The sequence below is a fragment of the Macaca nemestrina genome, chromosome 4 (genome assembly GCF_043159975.1).
Source record: "Macaca nemestrina isolate mMacNem1 chromosome 4, mMacNem.hap1, whole genome shotgun sequence".
NCBI classification, from domain to species: domain Eukaryota; kingdom Metazoa; phylum Chordata; class Mammalia; order Primates; family Cercopithecidae; genus Macaca; species Macaca nemestrina.
The window spans coordinates 171,533,914-171,555,404 of NC_092128.1; the positions used below are offsets into that span (position 1 = coordinate 171,533,914).

The 21,491-nt window shown below is 37.0% G+C and overlaps 1 protein-coding gene across 5 annotated transcripts in view; it reads right to left on the bottom strand.

Moving 5' to 3' along the window:
- Window positions 1-21,491, bottom strand: part of LOC105472784 (N-6 adenine-specific DNA methyltransferase 1) — a 545,294-nt gene that overhangs the window by 273,581 nt on the left and 250,222 nt on the right. For all 5 annotated transcript variants that reach the window (XM_071095535.1, XM_071095537.1, XM_071095536.1 and 2 more), the window contains one exon: window positions 15,592-15,683. The gene's annotated coding sequence lies outside the window, so the exon portion shown is untranslated. The remainder of the gene's footprint in view (window positions 1-15,591; window positions 15,684-21,491) is intronic.

Below are 21,491 nucleotides of genomic sequence, written 5' to 3' on the forward strand. Positions count from 1 at the left end.
AGATTTGAGGGAATCATCAAGGAAAACTTCCCCAGCCTTACTAGAGATCTAGACATCCAAATACAAAAAGCTTGAAGAACACCTGGGAAATTCATCACAAACAGACCATCACCTAGGCACATGGTCATCAGGTTATTTATAGTCAAAACAAAGGAAAGAATCTTAAGAGCTGTGAGGCAAAAGCATCAGATAACCTATAAAGAAAAACCTGTCTGATTAACAGCAGATTTCATAGCAGAAACTCTACAGGCTAGAAGGCATTGGGCTCTATTTTTAGCTTCCTTAAACAAAACAATTATCAGCCAAGAATTTTGTATCCAGCAAAACTAAATTTTGTAAATGAAGGAAAGATAGTCTTTTTCAAACAAATGCTGAGAAAATTTGCCACTACCAAGTCAGCACTATAAGAACTGCTAAAAGGAGCTCTAAATCTTGAAACAAATCCTTGACATACACCAAAATAGAACCTCCCAAAAGCAAACATTTCACAGGACCTATAAAACAACAATACAATGAAAAAAATATAAGATATTCAGGCAACAGGCAACAAATAACATGATAATTAGAATAGTATGTCACATCTCAATACTAATGTTGAATGTAAATGACCTAAATGCTTCATTTAAAAGATACAGAATGGCAGAATGGATAAAGATTAACCAACAAAGTGTTTGCTGTCATCAAGAGACTCACCTGACACATAAGGACTCACACAAACTTAAGGTAAAGGGATAGAAAAAAAATATTCCATGCAAATGGACACCAAAAGAGAGCAGAAGTAGCTATTCTTGTATCAGGCAAAACAAACTTTAAAGCGACAGCAGTTAAAAAAGACAAAGAGAGGCATTATGTAATGATAAATGGACTCGTCCAACAGAAAAAAATCACTATTCTAAATATATATGCACCTAACACTGGAGCTCCCAAAGTTATAAAACAATTACTACTAGGCCTAAGAAATGAGATAGACAGCCACACAGTAATAGTGTGGGACCTTAATACTCCACTGACAGCACTAGACAGGTCATCAAGATGGAAGTTCAAAAAAGAAACAATGAATTTAAACTACACCCTACAACAAAAATGGATTTAACAGATATTTACAGAACTTTCTACCCAACAACTGCAGTATTTACATTCTATCTATCAGTATATGGAACATTCCCCAAGATAGACCATATGATGGGCCACAAAACAAATCTCAACAAATTTAAGAAAATCAAAACTATAGCAAGTACTCGCTCAGACCAAAGTGGAAGAATATTGGAAATCAACTCCAAAAGGAACTCTCAAAACCATGCAAATACATGGAAATTAAATAACCTGTTCCTGAATAATCATTGGGTCAATGATGAAATCAAGGTAGAATTTTAAAAATTCTTTGAACTGAATGATAGTAGTGACATAACCTATCAAAACCTCTCAGATATAGAAACCGATATTACAAGTGATACCACATAAATACAAAAGATCATTCAAGGTTACTATGGACATGTTTACATGTATAAACTAGAAAACCTAGAGGCGATAGATAAATTCCTGGAAATATACAACCATCCAAGATTAAACCAAAAATAAATAGAGACTCTGAACAGACCAACAACAAGCAGCAAGATTGAAATGGTAATTTAAAATTACCATTTTAAATGGGAGCAGCTCACACTTGTAATCCCGGAAGCAGCTCACACCTGTAATCCCAGCACTTTGGGAGGCCGAGGCAGATGGATCACTTGAGGTCACAAGTTCAAGACCAACCTGGCCAACTGGCAAAACCTCATCTCTACTAAAAATACAAAAATTAGCTGTGCATAGTGGTGAGCACCTGTAGTCCCAGCTACTCAGAAGGCTGGAGAAGGGGAATTGCTTGAACCCAGGAGGGAAGCAGAGGTTGCAGTGAGTGAAGATTGTGCCACTGCACTCCAGCCTGGGTGACAAGACACCATCTCAAAAAAAAAAAAAAAAAGTTACCAACAAAAAAATTTCAGGACAGACGAATTCACAGCTAAATTCTATCAGACACTCAAAGAAGAATCAGTACCAATCTTATTGACACTATTCCAAAAGATAGCGATAGAGGGAATCCTCCCTAAATCACACTATGAAGCCGGTTTCACCCTAATACTAAAACCAGGAAAGGACATAACAAGAAAAGGAAACTACAGACCAATAGCCCTGACGAACAGAGATGCAAAAATCCAAATAAATAAATAAATAAATAAATATTAACAAACAAACTAGCTAGTCAGATCCAACAGCATATCAAAAAGATAATCCACCGTGATCAAGTGGGTTTCATAGCAGGAATGCAGGAACAGTTTAACATCTGCAAGTCAATATATGTTGTACACCACATAAACAGAATTTAAAGCAAAAATCACATGATAATGTCAATAGATGCAAAAAAAAAAAAAAAGCACTAGACAAAATCCAACATCCCTTTACGATTCAGCAAAATTGGCATACAAAGGACATACCTTGAGGTAATAAATGCCATCTATGACAAACTCACAGCCAACATTACACTGAGTGGGGAAAAGTTTAAAGCATTCCCCCAAGAGCTGGAACAAGGCAAGGATGCCCAGTTTCACCACTTCTATTTAACACAGTACCAGAAGTCCTAGCCAGAGCAATCAGACAGAACTAGAAAAAAATCTTAAAATTCATATGGAACCAAAAAAGAGCCCAAATAGCCAAAGCAAGACTAAGCAAAAAGAACAAATCTGGAGGCATCACTTTACCTGACTTTGAACTATTCTGTAAGGCCATAGTCACCAAAACAGCATGGTATCGATATAAATACTGACATATAGACTGATGAAACAGAATAGAGAACCGAGAAATAAAGCCAAATACTTACAGTCAATTGATCTTCAACAAAGCAAACCAAATCGTAAAGTAGGGAAATGACACCCTATTCAACAAATGGTGCTGGGATAATTGGCAAGTCACACATAGAAGACTGAAACTGGATTCTCATCTCTCACCTTATACAAAAATCAACTCAAGGTGGATCAAAGACTTAAATCTGAGACCTGAAACCATAAAAATTCTAGAAGATAACATTGGAGTAACCCATTGGCTTACCCAGAGAGTGGGAGAAAATCTTCTGAATCTATACATCTGTCAAAAGACTAATATCCAGAATTTATAAGGAACTCAAACAAATCAGAAAAAAAAAAAAAAAAAAATCCTATCAAAAAGTGGGCTAAGGACATGAACAGACAATTCTTAAAAGAAGATATACTACTGGCCAAGAAACATATTAAAATTATTCAATATCACTAATTATTAGGGAAATGCAAATCAAAACTGTAATATGATACCACCTTACTCCTGCAAGAATGACCATAATAAAAAATAAGAAATAATAGATGTTGGCATGGATGTGGTAAAAAGGGAGCACTTTTACACTATCGGTGGGAATGTAAACTTGTACAACCATTATGGAAAACAGTGTGGAGATTCCTTAAAGAACTAAAAGTAGATCTACCATTTGATAAAGCAGTCCTACTCCTGGATATCTACCTGGAGGAAAATAAGTCATACAAAAAAGATACTTACACACGCATGTTTATAGCAGCACAATTCGCAGTTGTAAAAATATGGAACTAGCCCAAATGCCCATCAATTAACGAGTGGATGAACAAATGTGATTGATCGATAGATAGATAGATAGATAGATAGATAGATAGATAGATAGATAGATCTATAGATAGATATCTAAGTGTATATATATTAGCTATATAATGAGTACAAGCTATGTGACTGTACATAAATATACATCTGTACACACACACACATATATATATATATATATAGAGAGAGAGAGAGAGAGAGCACACAGAAACCACAGAGTGGCTTGTATACTGGTGGACCTAAAGTGGTACACATGATCGGGGTGACTTCCAGCAAATTTTGACTCTGGAATCAAGAACTTCTATATTTGCTGATACCTCCTTCCATAATGTAACTGAAACTGTACATAGCTTGCACTCATTTTAGCCAGCAGCAAAAAGCTTAGTCAAAATAAAGAAACTTTTCAAAGTTCAAAGAGAAAAATTAATTAAATAAAATAGGATACCATCAGCATTCCCATACTATAGGTGGGGAAACCATGGTATAGAGAGATTAAATAACTTTTTCAAATTACCCACCAGCAAAAGTATTCACCTTGTCTTCTCAGGATCCTCAGTACTGTGGTAGCCTTCTCTCCTTTCTTCTTGCATATTCTTTTTTTTCTTTTTTCCCTTAATCAAAACTTAACGTATTCTGTGTCCCCAGGACCTATCTAACAATATAATTAATTCACTAAAAAGAGCCAGGCCAAGTCATTTAGCTTAATGTGTCACATTTCCAAGACAGTATTTCTATTAAAGACCTTAAGTGTTTTAAAAGGAAAAAAAAGAAAAGAAATGGAGTTAAACATGTAAGCAATGTCCTCAAATCTAAGTTGCAGTCCTCCTACACTGATGAAGCTTGCTGACTAGGACTTACATTTCCATTGTAAAGTATCATTGTAAAAGTGCACTTTCTTCAGGGAAAAAGATACCCACAGCTTTCCCAGGGGTCAAGGGCAGTGCTATGTTTTCTTCACTGTGGGAATATTTTCTAGAAGCACCAAAAACAAACCAATGCCTGTCTCTTGCATACACATTACGAGGCCCTATTGCAGCAATGCATGTCAATTTAAATAAAGTTTATAATTCCCTTCCTTCTCTTTTTCTCCCCCACCTCTATCCAGGAATTGAATTTATAATCATGGTGCAATATACAAAACTTTCTAACCATGGTAGATAATTGACTGAGAAAAGATGAACTATGTATAGTTTACAAAATTAGAACTACCTAAGATGTCTATTCTTATCTGTGAACATATATATCCTTTACACTAGATTGATATTCTTATAATCTGGTTTTTTTTTTTAAGTTTCCACAACACTGCTTTTAAATTTTTCTTCGACTCTTCGCTATGGAGCAAAATTTTAGTTAGGATTACTGCTTATAATTGACTCTACTGGTTTTCACACATTTTAAGAAAAAAAAAATATATTGAAACCTGTCCATCAGACATTTTGCAATTTTACAAAACTTTGAAATAAAAGGTTTTCCAGAAGTTTTCAGAGTGAAAAATATGATCAAATAGTGTAAGCCAAAGCCAAGATTTCAACTTGAGACTTCGCCATTTTCTTGGGCTCTACGGCTATTAAGAAAAACATGGTAGGCAATTTGTAAAACTAAATGACATATTTTGGAAGAAAAAGTCCTTATATAAATTAGATTACCGTGACATTTTGCTGACATATGAACCACTAGAATATGGAATTTAACAGATGACATCTGACTCAAATCCTATCCAAGAAGTTTGTTATCGGAAGTAGCACAAATGCCTCCACATGGCACATGGCACAGGCTCACCTAGAGAATTTGCTAACACAGCAGCCTCTAAGGACAGCACAAAAGTGGTTCTCTTTTGAGTTTCAAAACCCTTCAGAGCATTGAGTGATATTTTTCAATCTTGTAAGCATGGCTTTTTCAGTGAGGCCTTTTCCTACTCTATATAAAATTCCATAACCCCTTCCTAATCTCTGAATGTTTCTCTGAAACACATGGTTCAGAATGCCTCTTCTTGTCTACAGGGACAGAATTTCTTAACTGCAGGTAGGAATGTCTTAGCATGGTGAGATACAAGAATGATATGGGAGGCTTCTCCCTTTCCTCATGTATTAATAAAACTGACTCTCTTATTTGTCTGCAAATAAGGGAAGAATTTAATTCCTACTGCATTCAAATGATTCTTAGAAAGATCTGTAGTTCATGACCCCGAATGAAGCAGGAAGACGCAGGGAGTAAGATGCTGGAAGGAAGAAAGGAATAAGAAAGAAATATACTCTTCAGGGTTTTACTAGGGTCATCTCTCTCCTTCCCATTTCCTTTTCTCCCTCCCATTTCCTTTTCCCTCCTTTCCCCTTTCCCCCTCCTCTTCCTCTTCCTTCTCTCTCTTCTTCTTTTCCTCTCTCTCTTTCTCTCTCTCTCTCCCCCCCCCGTCTCTTCCCCACAACCCCCCACCTCTGAGAATAAGATTAGACCACAGGACCAGCAGAGAGGAATGTTGAGTCACAGAGCTGGGGTCATAAGCACACCAGCATCAGGACCAAAAAGTCACGAATGAAGTGAGCTTTCAGATTCTGCTCATTACAATAAATTCTTGCCAAAAAACAAAAATAAAAAATGTAGATTTTATTTCCCTTCTGGTTAGATCAGAATCAAGAGGAAGGGCACCTTTCTTTGGTCCCTTGCTTAAATCTTGTACTGGAAAACCCAAAGTGAAATCATTAGAACCATAGCCCATAGGGTATGGAATGCCATATTTGTCTTCCACAAGGCTAGAATTTTATTCGTTAATGCATTATAATTAGGTTCAAAATGGAACGGCTTAATGATTGTTCTTATATTTTTAATGCTATATGTTATTTAGGAACTAGTGCAGTGATCTCCAGAGTGGGGTACATAAACCACAGGAAGTCTAAGATAGCCCACTGAGGTACAAAAACAAGTTAAAAGTTACGTTGATTTTTATAACAAGAAGGAAAAAATAATCACAACTAACATTTAAAGTACAAATAATGGCATCTTCACTAGGTCCATACATCAAGTGCCACTTGTCGTGTTTAGAACATGGGGTCTCCAAAGGGAACGTTTTGTAATAAACAGGGGTTGACAGTGGAAACTTCAGTCACTGATCACTTTCAGCTTACAGAACAAATTGTCTAGACATAATTTCTCTAATCCTGGAAAAGTAGCTTTAAAAGATTTTTCAAGGCTGAAGATAGTGCTACTAATATAAGCAACAAGGAAATGCAGAACTAACTCTTCTTCTGCTTTGGGGAGAGGTTCTTTGCTAATCGCATCATGAGATTTTGAAAAACAATGGCAATTTTCATCAGATATGACAAGAAGTCTTGCCACTGAAACAATAAAAAAATTATTGAAAATATGGACTTATATCTAGCAGTATTGAGAATGAATCGTGCCATAAATGTATTAGCTAAAGATAATTTTTAAAAATCAGTCTTGTTTGAAAAGTTATTAATTTTTATGAAAAGTCTTATTCTAATAAAATATTAGATTTTTAAGAAACTGGAGTTTTTAAAATTCTATTACCTGCAAAATTCTCTCTAAAACTTCCCTGATACATGAAAAATTCCTGTGCTGAAATGCTAGTCTATGCCATTGTAGGAAAGCTCAAAATTATCAGAAAATTCTTCTTTTAACTAGTTGGATACTGTGTTCTTGTCATTTGTTTTTCTATTTCCCAGTCATTTAAATATTTTCCAGACTGAATATTGCCAGTTCCTGTCCTATAAGTACCATTTGTATATCCTTTGCTATACTAGTTTCTCATTTGTGGATAGATTCCAGTTTCTGTCTCTCCAACTCAAAAAACTCAACACATCTCTCAGGACTGGATCTAATCATTGTGGCAGGCAATAAAATAATTGTCATTCTTGCTCAGTTACTTCCCAAATATTAAATAAGAAACCATCAGGTACCAAGCACTTTTTTAAGGCACTGAGGTACAGTGATACAAAGTATATAAAGCCTTGCTATGATAGAACTTAGGCTCCAGTGAGCTGGCCACAGACAATTAGCTGGTAAGGAAAATAAATACATAAATAAACAAGAAAAATAAGATTTAGACATAGGAGCCAGACAGTGAAGTACAACAAGGTGATAGGTCAGAGAGTGACTTGGTGGCTAGTTTGAATTGGGTGGTCTGGAATAGCCTTGCTGAGGAAGGTTACATGTATACTAAGATCTAGAAGAACCTTCCACAGGAACAGCCAGTGCCAAGGCCCTAAGATAGGAAGCAGTTTAGCATTGAGAAACTGAAGCACATCTGGAGGGGCTGGAGTAGAGGGAGGCAGGGACAACAGTGCAAAATGAGACTGGAGATGCAAACAAGGACCAAATAATGAAGGACCTTGCATGACACGCTAAGAATATGTTATTTTGTGCTGATTTCATACTGAAGACCCTTAATGGTGTCAATATCAAACCTCTCACTGTCTTAAGTACTTACTGCTGTAAGCTCTCAGACTGCCATCTCTAGTCACAATACTGTGAGTTCTCTCAGCTCTACAAAGCATTGGCCATTGCCACATGGAGAGATGCATATAAAAGTTGTTTCTTCACAATCCAAACCATCTACTGATTCTTGCTACCTTAGCAGCTCATGATATGGCACTTCCTTGTTCAGTGCCTGGACAAAATAATATTTCTAAAGATTGTAAATTAAAATTGTAAGCTATTCCTGGAAACAGCAAAATGAGAAGATCTGATTAATCTCTAATATTCTGGTATTTGATATTCTTGACTGTCTTTTTTTTTTTTTAAGACAGAGTCTCATTCCCATCACCCAGGCTGGAGTGCAGTGACATCATCATGGCTTACTGCGGCCTCAACTTCCTAGGCTCAGGTGGTCTCCCACCTCACCCTCCCGAGTAGCTGAGACTACAGGCATATGCCACCAAGCCTGGCTAAATTTTGTACTGTTTGTAAAGATGAAGTTTCACTATGTTGCCCAGGCTGGTCTCAAACCCCTGAGCACAACTGATCCTCTTACCTCAGACTCCCAGAGGGCTGAGATTACAGGTGTGAGCCACCACACCCAGCCTTGGTTGTTTTAAAGATAAAAAGAATAACAAGACAAATAGAATCAAGAGCTATCAAAATTAGGATAAGAATTTAAATTAATAATAGGAGTGGTTCAGTAAGCATATTTAAATTACTTCTCCTTGAAATGTCACTTAAGAATTTCAAATCCCTCATAGTTTCTTCCTCTGCGACCTCACTTTTCAAAATAAAATGTTCAGGTTTTCATTACTTACAACTTTATATTCATAAAAACAAGTATGTTTTCCACTTGCACTTACAAAAGGAATTTTCTGACTTGTTTTCTTGTAATTACCATGCACTTAATCTTTGATTAATGGCTTATATGTTGACACATAGTTCATAGTTTTACACTTCTAAATCATTCTCTACTATAAATAAAAGATTTGTGTCAAAACTACACTTGGAGATTTTATTTTGAATTGATTATTAAAGCAAAGCTAGGTTCACTAGTAAAATATTGTTGAATCACAGGTGAACCTCATTTAACTGTATATTTTAGATTGATCTCCATCTTCTTAAAAATTACTATGTAAATTGATATTGTTGGAAAAACAATTAGAAACAGATTTCTAATCTGTCAATGATTAGAAATATACAACACTCTCCTAATTCATCCTTGCACATATGAACACATATCCTAAGGTACTTTTCCTTTTTGACAGTACATTGGCACATGGCTCACTCAATACTAATGATCACTTTTTACACTTATTAGTGTGACTGTGGAAAATTAACATTCAAGTTTATGTATAATAATAAACTAACTTTTGATGGAGTATTCCATGTACATTGGTTGTTGTGAACTGAACTGTGTCTACTAAAAAAATTCATGCAAAGTCCAACCTCTAGTACCTCAGTGTGTGACTGTATTTGGAGAGAGGGTCTTTACAAAAGCTAGGAAGTTAAAATTAGCTCACTAGGGTAGGCCTTAACCTAATATGATTGGTGTACTTATAAGAAGAGGAAGTTTAGAGACAGACACGTACAGAGGGAAGATGATATGAAGACACAGGGAGAAGACGGCCGTCTATATGCCAAGGAGAGAAGCCTGGAGTGGATTCTTCCCTCAGAGCCCTCAGAAGGGACCAATCCTGTCAATGTCTTGATTTTGAACTCCTAGCATTCAGAACTTGGAGAAGACACTTAACTGTTGTTACAGCAGCCCTAGCAAACTAACACACTGGTTTACAACAAAGAGTCTGCAAAGATTAGAGACAGCTCATGTAATTGTGTGCCTTATGAGAAGTCATGTTCTGGCAATATATCTTTAAGAGCACATGAGGTAAATACCACAAGGTGACATAAAGGCTTTGAAATAACAAATTAAAGCCAAAGCAAACTTACTATCTTTTTGTAAATGGAATTTACTTTCACCAAATCTCATGGTCCTATAAAAGATGACATTTGTGAAGCATTCATTTTACCACCCATTGGCACTTCTCACAAAGATACTAAAATAAACTAGTAAAAGAGCTCTTAGTCTTTTCTAGGCATTGGCTACCATTAAAATCTTCATTTTATTTCTGCTCTTCTTTAACATGCCTTTTTTAAGAGTCCTTTAAAAAATTGTGTGGAGAGACTGCATTTTTATTACAAAAGGACTGAATAGAACTATTGATTCAGTACTTTCCTTTCTTCTCCATTGTCAACAATAATTGATGTTCCTATTGAAATGATGTGGTTTTAATTTGGGTTTGGGTTGCTAAGGGCTAAGGATAGCATGCAAATCAATAGAAGATTAAGGAACTATTGTTCCCACAAACCATAATCTGAGATAAACACCATATGACTTCATAAATCTAAGGAAATGTCTCTTAAAACTCTAATGCCAGGAGATTTTGGGCTGAGACGATGGGGTTTTCTAAATATACAATCATGTCATCTGCAAACAGAGACAATTTGACTTCCACTCTTGCTATCTGAATACGCTTTATTTCTTTCTCTTGACTGATTGCCCTGGCCAGAAATTCCAATACTATGTTGAATAGGAGTGGTGGGAGAGGACATTCAGATTTTGCATCCCAGGGATGAAGCTGACTTGATCGTGGTGGATAAGCTTTTTGATGGGCTGTTGGATTCAGTTTGCCAATATTTTATTGAGGATTTTCCCATCTATGTTCATCAGGGATATTGGCCTGAAATTTTCTTTTTTTGTTGTGTCTCTGCCAGATTTTAGTATCAGGATGATGCAGTCTCACAAAATGAGTTAGGGAGGAGTCCCGCTTTTTCTATTTTTTGGAATAGTTTCAGAAGGAATGGTACCAGCTCCTCTTTGTACCTCTGGTAGAATTTGGCTGTGAATCCATCTGGTCTTGGGCTTTTTTTGGTTGGTGGGCTATTAATTACTGCCTCAATTTCAGAACTTGTTATTGGTCTATTCAGGGATTTGACTTCTTCCTGGTTTAGTCTTGGAGGGTGTATGTGTCCAGGAATTTATCAATTTCCTCTAGATTTTCTAGTTTATTTGCATAGAGGTGTTTATAGTATTCTCTGATGGTAGTTTGTATTTCTGTGGGATCAGTGGTGATATTCCCTTTATTATTTTTTATTGTGCCTATGTGATTCTTCTCTTTTTTATTTTTTATTTTTTATTTTTTTGAGACAGAGTCTCGCTCTGTCACCCAGGCTAGAGTGCAGTGGCATGATTGGGGCTCACTGCAACCTCTGCCTCACGGATGCAAGTGATTCTCCTGCCTCAGGCTCCCAAGTAGCTGGGACTACAGGCACACGCCACCACACCCAGCTTATTTTTGTATTTTTAGTAGAGATGGAGTTTCACCATGTTGACCAGGACAGTTTTGATCTCTTGACCTCATGATCTGCCTGCCTCCCAAAGTGCTGGGATTACAGGCATGAGCCACTGCGCCCGGCCCTCTTTTTTTCTTTAATAGTCTGGCTAGCAGTCTATTTGGTTAATCTTTTCAAAAAACCAACTCCTGGATTCACTGATTTTTTTCTTAAGGGTTTTTTTGTGTGTCTATCTTAGTTATTTCTTGTCTTCTGCTAGCTTTTGACTTTGTTTTCTCTTGCTTCTCTAGTTCTTTTCATTGTGACGTTAGGGTGTCGATTTTAGATCTTTCCCTCTTTCTCCTGTGGGCGTTTAGTGTATGTAAATTTCCCTCTAAACACTGCGTTAGCTGTGTCCCAGAAATTCTGGTACATTGTGTCTTTGTTCTCACTGGTTTCAAAAAAATTATTTATTTCTGCCTTAATTTCGTTATTTACCCAGTAGTCATCCAGGAGCAGGTTGTTCAGTTTCCATGTAGTTGTGTGGTTTTCAGTGAGTGTCTTAATCCTGAGTTCTAATTTAAATCTGGGTGCTCCTGTATTGGGTGCATATACATTTAGGATAGTTAGCTCCTCTTGTTGCATTGATCCCTTTACCATTATGTAATGCCCTTCTTTGTCTTTTTTTTTTTTTTTTATCTTTGTTGGTTTAAAGTCTGTTTTATCAGAAACTAGGATTGCAAGCCCTGCTCTTTTTTGCTTTCCATTTGCTTGGTAAATATTCCTCCATCCCTTCATTTTGAGCCTACATATGTCTTTGCACGTGAGATGGATCAGCCCAAAATTTCCTTAAGCTAATAAGCAACTTCAGCAAAGTCTCAGGATACAAAATCAATGTGCAAAAATTGCAAGCATTCCTATACACCAATAATAGACAAACAGAGAACCAAATCATAAATGAACTTCCATTCACCATTGCTACAAAGAGAGTAAAATACCTAGCAATACAACTTACAACAGATGTGAAGAACCTCTTCAAGGAGAACTACAAACCACTGCTCAAGGAAATAAGAGAGGACACAAACAAATGGAAAAACATTCCATGCTCATGGATAGGAAGAATCAATATTGTGAAAATGGCCATACTACTCAAGTAATTTATACATTCAATGCTATCCCCATCAAATTACCATTGACTTTCTTCACAGAATTACAAGAAACTACTTTATATTTCATATGGAACCAAAAAAGAGCCCATATAGCCAAGACAATCCTAAGCAAAAAAAACAAAAACAAAGCTGGAGGCATCACACTACCTGACTTCAAACTATACTACAAGTCTACAGTAACCAAAACAGCATGGTACTGGTACCAAAATAAATATATAGACCAATAGAACAGAACAGAGGCCCCAGAAATAATATCACACATCTACAACCATCTGATCTTTGACAAACCTGACAAAAACAAGCAATGGGAAAAGGATTCCCTATTTAATAAATGATGCTGGGAAAACTGGCTAATCATATGCAGAATACTGAAACTGGGCCCCTTCCTTACACCTTATACAAAAATTAACTCAAGATGGATTAAAGGCTTATATGTAAGACCTAAAACCCTAAAAGCCCTAGAAGAAAACCTAGGCAATACCATTCAGGACATAGGCATGGGCAAAGACTTCATGACTAAAACATAAAAAGCAATGGCAACAAAAGTCAAAATTGACAAATGGGATCTAATGAAACTAAAGAGCTTCTACACAGCAAGCACTTCTAGTCCTTGTAATACCAGAAGCACAGAGGAAAAATGACATTCAGATTTTCTCCAGAATTTTAGAGAAAGTTTACGCTCACATCCGCTATGGAATTTTGAATGCTAAAACAAAACAGCCTCTCCTCTCCATTGAGGAGTCCCATCATCCTATCCATAAAATTGGCAATTTGACACAGTTCTAAGTCAATCACTTCTCTCCGTAATACATAAGAAGTGACATTCTTCTATTCCTATCTAAAACAAAGATTTAGAGAATGACGATAAAAACAGAGTTGAGGGTTCTGTTTGCTGCTGTCATCGAAGGGGAATATTCACTTAGTCAGAAGAGGGTGGCAGCGGTGGTTTTAGGGCATGGTGACACCCACTGTCATGTGTCTGGTCCCATCACTGTCCTAAGACAATGGTCTGTTTTGTATTAGGCTCAAGTCAAGTGACTATGATTATTTGGAATCTAGAGACTCTAGAGAAGGACCCTGGAAAGATCTGAGAAGAATATCACGTTCCTGGCTTAATGGGCTGGAATATGGAACCAGGCACAGACACGACTAGGAACACTAATCAGGAACCCAAGGCAGAAAGCCAGATCACCACCCGAACAAACAAGGCGGCCTGTCTGCACCTGAGGCACTCACACTTACCCATGATTCTGAGCAACTACACCAAGCACCAAAGAGGTCAACTGTAGACCTAGGCCTAGGCTAGGCTTCTCCTGTACTAAGCAGAATGAGCTGATAGGTGTCAAGGCTCAGCCAAACTAGGGATAAAAGGCAGAGTGTAAGACTTTTGTCTGGTAGGTGAATAGCTATATTTGCATTTATGCTACTTTGCTTTACTATCAGAACAGGCCTCAGCCTTTTCACAAATCCTCAAAGTTTTACAAATTGCTAAGTCATGCACCCAACTTACTGAAATCAACTGAGGAAAAGTCACGTTATCACTGAGCCCTGCCCATAGGTCAGTAGAAAATGATAAAAGGAGAGATTAGATGCAAAAACAAACAGGTATGTTTTTACAGAGCTGTCTTGTTTCAAGAATAAAGTTCTTTTAGGAGAAGGCTTATTCAAATTTTTTCTATAAAGAAAAAAGCTAGCTATTGCAAAAAGATACTTGTGGAACTTATATTAAAATAAGCCCAGTAATCAAAACATACTTTTAGAAGATTCTTGAAAATATTACAACATGTAGGAACCCTAACACAATCCAGTCTAATCCATCCGTTTTGCTTATGAGAAAACTAAAGTTCAAAGAGATTATTTTTGGTGGCTCATGCCTGGAATCCCAGAATTTCGGGAGGCCAAGGTGGGTGGATCACTTGAGGTCAGGAGTTCGAGACCAGCCTAACCAACATGGTGAAACCCCATCTCTACTAAAAATACAAAAACATGGTGGTGCCTGCCTGTGATCTCAGCTACTCTAGAGGCTGAGGCACGAGAATCACTTGAACCCAGGAGGTGGAGGTTGCAGTGAGCTGGGATCCGGGGCCATGCCACTGCACTCCAGCCTCAGCCACAGAGCAAGACTCCCTCTAAAATAAATAAATAAATAAATAAATAAATAAATAAATACAGATTATTTCTATTATATCATTTGGCAAAGGAGGTAGATTTAGGTAGATAGGGAATGATACCAGATGGAAATATGGATCTACACAGGAAAATGAAGATCACCAGAAATGTAACAACAAGGATGAATATATTTATTGAAAATATCCTGTAAAAGAAAGGATTTAAAAAATCATTCTAAGATAAACAAAAGCTGAAAGAATTTGTCAGCATCAATCTGCACTAGAAGAAATGCTAAAGGCTATTCTCCAAGCTGCAGGAAAAAAATGTTATCAAATAGAAACTGAAATATACCAGGATTGAAACCCACTGGAAACAGTAAATAACAAATACATTTTTATTGTTGTTCTTATAATTTCCTTAAAAGACAACTGACTATTTAAGGGAAAAAAAGGCATTAAACAGTGGACTTTTTATGTTATATGCAAAAAATGGCACAAAAATAGCACCAAGGATGGGTGGAGTGGAAAATGGAATTAAACTATTATAAGGTTATTGCAATGAGAAGTGTTTTAAGTGTAGTTATATTAAGTGTAAGTTATATTAAGTGTAAGTGTTAACTAGGAACTATGAAGTGTGAAATAGTAAACATTGATAAGTTTTAGGGCTAGAACAACTACTAAATATTAGTAAAAAGTTTAGCTAAGAAGCCAATAGAGCAAATAAAATAAATCCTAAAACAAATTAATTCATTAATAAGAAAATGGTATGGCAAGCAAAGCTGGGAGCAAATATTTGAAATACATATATTCAAAAACAGCCTATATTACAATACATAAAGAACTCTTACAAGTCAGTAATAATAAGACAAATAATGCAATAAAAAAGAGACGCCAGGCATAGTGGCTCATACCTGTAATCCCAATGCTTTGGGAGGTCAGGATGAGAGGATCGCTTAAGACCAGCAGTTTCACACAGTCAGGGCAAGACATCCAGGCCCCATCTCTACATAAACAATAAAATAAAATAAGTTAAAAAATTTTTTAAAAGGGCAAAAAACTTGAACAAGCAAAAGAAGAAATACAAGTAGCCAACAAGTACATGAAAAGATGCTCAAGGTCACTAGTAATCAGAGAAATGCAAATTAAAATTGCAATGAGACACTACTTCAAACCCACTCATATACATATATGACCCAACAATTCTGCTCCGAAGTATTTAATTAAAAAAATAAAAATTTATAGTCACAGAAACATTTGTATATGAATGTCTACAGCAGTTTTATTCATAAGAGCTAAAAACTACAAACAATCCAAATGTACATTAACAGCTGAATGAATATGCCAATTGTGATATATTCACTCGATAAAATACTGGTCAGCAATAAAAAGGAACAAATACCGAAAGGTGCAACAACATGAATCAATTTCAGTGACATTACATTGAACAAAAGAAGCCAAGTACAAAAGAGCATATGTGGTATGATTCTGTGTATATGAGATTCTAGAACAGGTAACATTAATCTATAATGATCGAGATCAGAGCAGTGCACTGCAAAGGGGCATGAGATAAATTTCTGGGGTTATGGAAATGTTACCTGTTTTGATCAGGACGGTGGTTACACAAGGGCATACATTTGTCAAAGCTTACTGAACACTGAAAATGGGTGCATTTTCTATCACATAAATTATGCTTTGATAAATCTGATTAAAAATAAAATTAAAATGTGCTCTGAGCAAAATATTGACATTAACAGTTCTTGTCCATGCTCCAACAATAACCATCTGTTTCATTTTAGCCTCCCCACGTTTCAATATCCTGATGAGTAAGATGAAGTAGTTGAAATGAATTATTTGTAAGCTCTCTTCCATTTGAACTGTTTCCAATGCTAAAATTAACATAAGCCAGGTACCAGTCATAAAGTTTCCATACCTCGTGTTATTCATGTACCTTATATGTATAAAGATATGTGTATATAGTGAGGCAGGAGAATAGGATCTGGAGGCAGCGAACCTAAGGCCAATTCACACTGACTTCCTAGAACTAAATCAAAAGGAAAACCCCAAGTTACCACACCTAAGTAACCAAAGGACCACAGGCTACTTTCTTTGCAACCTCCCCCCTGCCCTTTTTCTGCGTGGCAGATGGAAAATTGAAAGTACCGCTGATTGGTTGCTTTCCACAACCAATCAGACATTTGCATAGGGTGCAACCTTTGTAACATCACTTCAGTCTCTGACTGGTTGCTTTCCACAACCAATCAGACTGATTGCTGGCCACTACTTCATTTGCATGGGGACTACACTAAGTGTCCAATGGGAAACCTCTAGAGGGTATTTAAACCCCAGAAAATTCTGTAACAGGGCTCTTGAGCCCCTATGCTCTGCCCACTCCAACCCTCCGGAGTGTACTTTCATTTTCAATAAATCTCTGCTTTTGTTGCTTCATTCTTTCCCTGCTTTGTGCATTTGTTCAAAAGCCAAGAACTTGGGCACCCTCCACCAGTAACAATAGCATATGTATCTACACACATATACACATGTGTATGTATACAATACATACATTTAGATATAGTATAAGCTTCCTTTTTATTTGACATGCTAACTTAATAGTATTGATATTGTAAAATATCAAAAATTTGGCGTTTTTATTTTATAATGACTGGATATGGTGTTAATTGATCTTTGCAACCACTAAGAGTTAAGAATTGCTTATTTTGACTGCATTATTATAAATAAGGCCAACTTTAGCTTCTGTGATATTCTTTGGAGTTCAGATTAGATCATAGGTTCTGGAAAGGTTTTCTTTCTTTGAGACAGAGTTTCACTTTTGTTGCCCAGGCTGGAGTGCAATTGTATGATCTCGGTTCACTGCAACCTCCGCCTCCTGGATTCAAGTGATTCTCCTGCCTCAGCCTCCCGAGTAACTGGGATTACAGGTATGTGCCACCACGCCCGGCTACTTTTTTTTTTTTTTTTTCTAGTACCAACAAATAAATGTTATCACTCTCTTCACACTCAGATTTTATCAATTTACACTATTTACATTGCATCATTAGCAGGCTTATGAACAAACACAACAGTCTCTGGTAAGCGTATACAATCAAGTGGAGTGTGCAGAAATGCTTTGGAATACTAGAGAATGAGCTACAAACCAAAAATTCTGGAAATGTTGATCAGGCTGGTCTCAAACTCCCGACCTCAGGTAATCGGCCCGCCTCGGCCTCCCACAGCGCTGGGATTACAGGCATGAGCCACCATGCCCGGCCTGCAAAGGTTTTCTTGAACAGTTCTACTGTTTAGAACAAGTGAGCATCACATGCTGCCATTGACTTTTTCAGAATCACAAGAAGCATTTAGCACCCTTCATCCATGCGCATCAACTATGTTCACACACATCCCTGGTCATAATTTATTGAGCTTGCAGTATTAGGGCATCAGAACGAAATAAATCCCAAAACATTAAAGCTGGGAGTCTTGAACTTATCTGTTTATAAGGATCACCTGCTCTCACCCCCAACAGACCAAGTGAGTGAAAATTCCTGGGAAGGCTTGGGATCTATATTTTTTAAGTACTGCCCTTCCTCATCCCACACCATACACAAGGACTTTTAAGATCAGGCAAGTCTGGGAAACACAGGCATAATGTGAGAAACCATAGAATTTACCCCAGAGTCTTGGCAGGTCTCTTCTCAAAGACATTTGATGCATTTGGTGTGCTTGGATTTGGATTACCTCTTTCTCTAAAGTCTCACTGGTAATTAGAGAGAAGGAGGTGGGTGGCAAATTATAACCAGACAGCCAGATTCTGAAGCCAAGGGAGACAGTGCTGTGGTGTTGTCTCCAGTTATAGCTAAGTGGGCCTAGGTTTAGCATGGTCACGCAATCACCTCGACATCGAGCAGATATTCCAACCCAGATCCAACACATCAAAATAAATCATGGCATTTTTCATGCAAAATAGCCAGAATGTGCACTTGCAAAGCAAAGGCCCTAATATAAACAAATGCTCATGTAGATATTGGGTATGTATCCGACAGCCAAATATTGGAGCTATGCAGAGCAGCTAGAAGAGTGGACCGCAGGCAGGGTGGCAAGTCCAGAAGACAGCTCACTTAAAACATCATTTTTAAAACGTACATTCTTAAAGCCTTAAAGACAAGACTCAAATCTGATCCAGGAATAAGTGTAGCTGCCATCTCTAATTTAAAAGGCAGGTGATAATCTCATTTTCCAGCCCTCCTGTCATGTGAAGGTTGTTTATCTTTCCATAGATACATAACCTACCAGTATCCAGGATTCCGCAGGGGCCTGGAAGGCATATACAGTGGCTACATAAACCGGATCAGGGGATCGAAGGACAAGCTTATTAGTCCGCTGGTCCAGAGGGAATCAGTACAGCTTAATCTTCTCAAAATCCCCTTTGCTCAGTTTCTTATGTAGGTTTAACAGTGACTAAGGAAACAGGAAGTCACTAGAGAGTAATGAATCTCCCCAAAGTATGTGTGCCTCTCTGACCAACTTCAGTGGGGTTGGGGTGTAGAGGAAAATTTAGATATTCCAAAACTGACATACGGAAAGTTTGATCCAAAGCTCTCCCTCTTCCTGGTTTATAAACAGACAGTTTCAGAGGGACCAGCTGGTCCAGTCCCAGGAAAACTTCAAAAACATCATACTAGGAAAGGAGACAATATCCAAAAGATTATCTGTGGAATCAGCTGAGATTGCTTTTTATTGTAAAAATTCTGGAAATTCTTTAGCAAATGTGCTAGAAACATTCTTAAAATATCTAAACCTGTAAAAGTTTTTCTACTTCTGTAACATTGCTTGGTCAACCAGGATTCTCTAATTCAATAATTTCCAATCCTAGCTGAATGGCAGGTCTTTTTAAAAATACATATTCTAAGCCCCATCCTAATCCAGTGGTCTTGGATGAGATCTGGAAATATGTGTAGTAGAAACCCCGACAAAATTATAACTAGCATGCAATTTGCTCAGCCCAAAAGTTTCATAAAGCAAAAAATCTGAACAAAACATGACATATGTACATCTTTAAGGTATAATCCTTTATATGAAACTAAAATATAAACATATGCATTTGACAGACTTTTTATGTCAAGTATGGACTTTTTCTTATAGAAGTCTACTGATTAAACAGTAAAGCCATCTTTCTTGTGTATTTCACACAAAAAGACAAGATATACAGTCTCCAGTTTTAGTTTCTTTGGAGTGAAGCCTTCAAGACTTTGTAAAGAAACAGGAGCCTAACGTCTTAGATTTTTACAATTTTTTTTTATCACTTACAGTTGTCTTGTCCACATACAACAACAAATAAACAGTATCACTCTCTTCACACTCAGATTTTATCAATTTACATTATTTACATTGCATCATTAGCAGGCTTATGAACAAACACAATAGACTTTGGTAAGCGTATACAATCAAGTGGAATGTGCAGAAATGCTTTGGAATACTAGAGAATGAGCTACAAACCAGGATTAGTCAGTTTGCTGTGGTAACCCGTGAACATCTCACTGAAGTAAAGGAGAAAGTTTGTTAAACAAGTGAGTAAGTCGAAAAAGACTCATTCATTATCTCTGTACAATATTTCTGAAGAGCTCTACACATAAGCAATTATGGTGGTTATCTAAGTTTGAGAAATATTACCCTATATCAGAGTTTCTCAAACTGAAATGTGCATACAAATTCCCTGAGAGTCTTATTAAAATGCAGATTCTAGAGATCAGTATGTCTTGGGTGAAGCCCCAAAATCTAACAGTCTCCTAGCTTTCATCAAAGAACTCTAAATGAGATCTCTACTATGCCACATGTTTTTATCAGTTGTGGCAGCAAAATTGTAGTTGAAAGTGAATTTTTCTTGCATTTTAATCTTTTATAATTAAATAACTTCAATTTTTTTAAACAGAAGAGTTTCTTGACCAATTATTCCCAATAACAATGTAAGATTTTTTCATTTTTTCCAACCATTCTTTGGTTTAGTAGAAAGAAGTGATAGGGAGCAGTAACAAAATATGTTTTCATTTTCTACTGATGTCAACATTACCAACTCTGTCTCTCTGTCCACACAGTAAAATACAAGTTGAACTATTTGTTCTTATAACTTTTGGCTTACAGGGGGAAAAGTTACCTTTGTAGAAAACTTTATAAGGATGCCTGCTTCTAACTCTCTCTTCCCAATCTTGCTGTACAATTTGGATTTAGCTAATGACAGTAGCTAATAGAAAACCAAAATGAGTGATTTCTTGGCAGCAAATGCCTCCCTGATGAATCACCATAGAAAAGATAGCACTGGAGTTTAACGGTGGGATGAGCAAAAAGTAGAGGCAGTGCTGACAGGTTTTCTCCTGCTGCAAGTGGCTTATTTCAACTGTCAACACGTCACATAAGAAATTTATAGTGAGTCCTATTTCCTCCCATTCCTATAGCTCCTAGCATGATTGCCACTTGATCAGACCCATTTTTCACAATCCACAGCTTTTCTCTAAAACCAGCCACCAAATTCTGATTGTGATACGCTCACCCACTGGATGAGATTATAGGGACTGACATCACTATAGAAGGACGATTTGCTCCAGGTGGCCTGAGAGGAAGCAAGTTTGAACCTGTGCACTGAAAGGGCGAGGCTGGGTTTCTATAGAGGTTAGAAATGCAGTCCTCAGTTGTCAAAAGGCCTGCCAGCACTAGTGTGCATAGTCACAAAGAGAAAATGAACACAGCTGGCTCTCCCCATGAGCCAGGATGCTCTACAAATACCTCTTCTTTACTATTGACATCATTTACTATTGAAAATCCA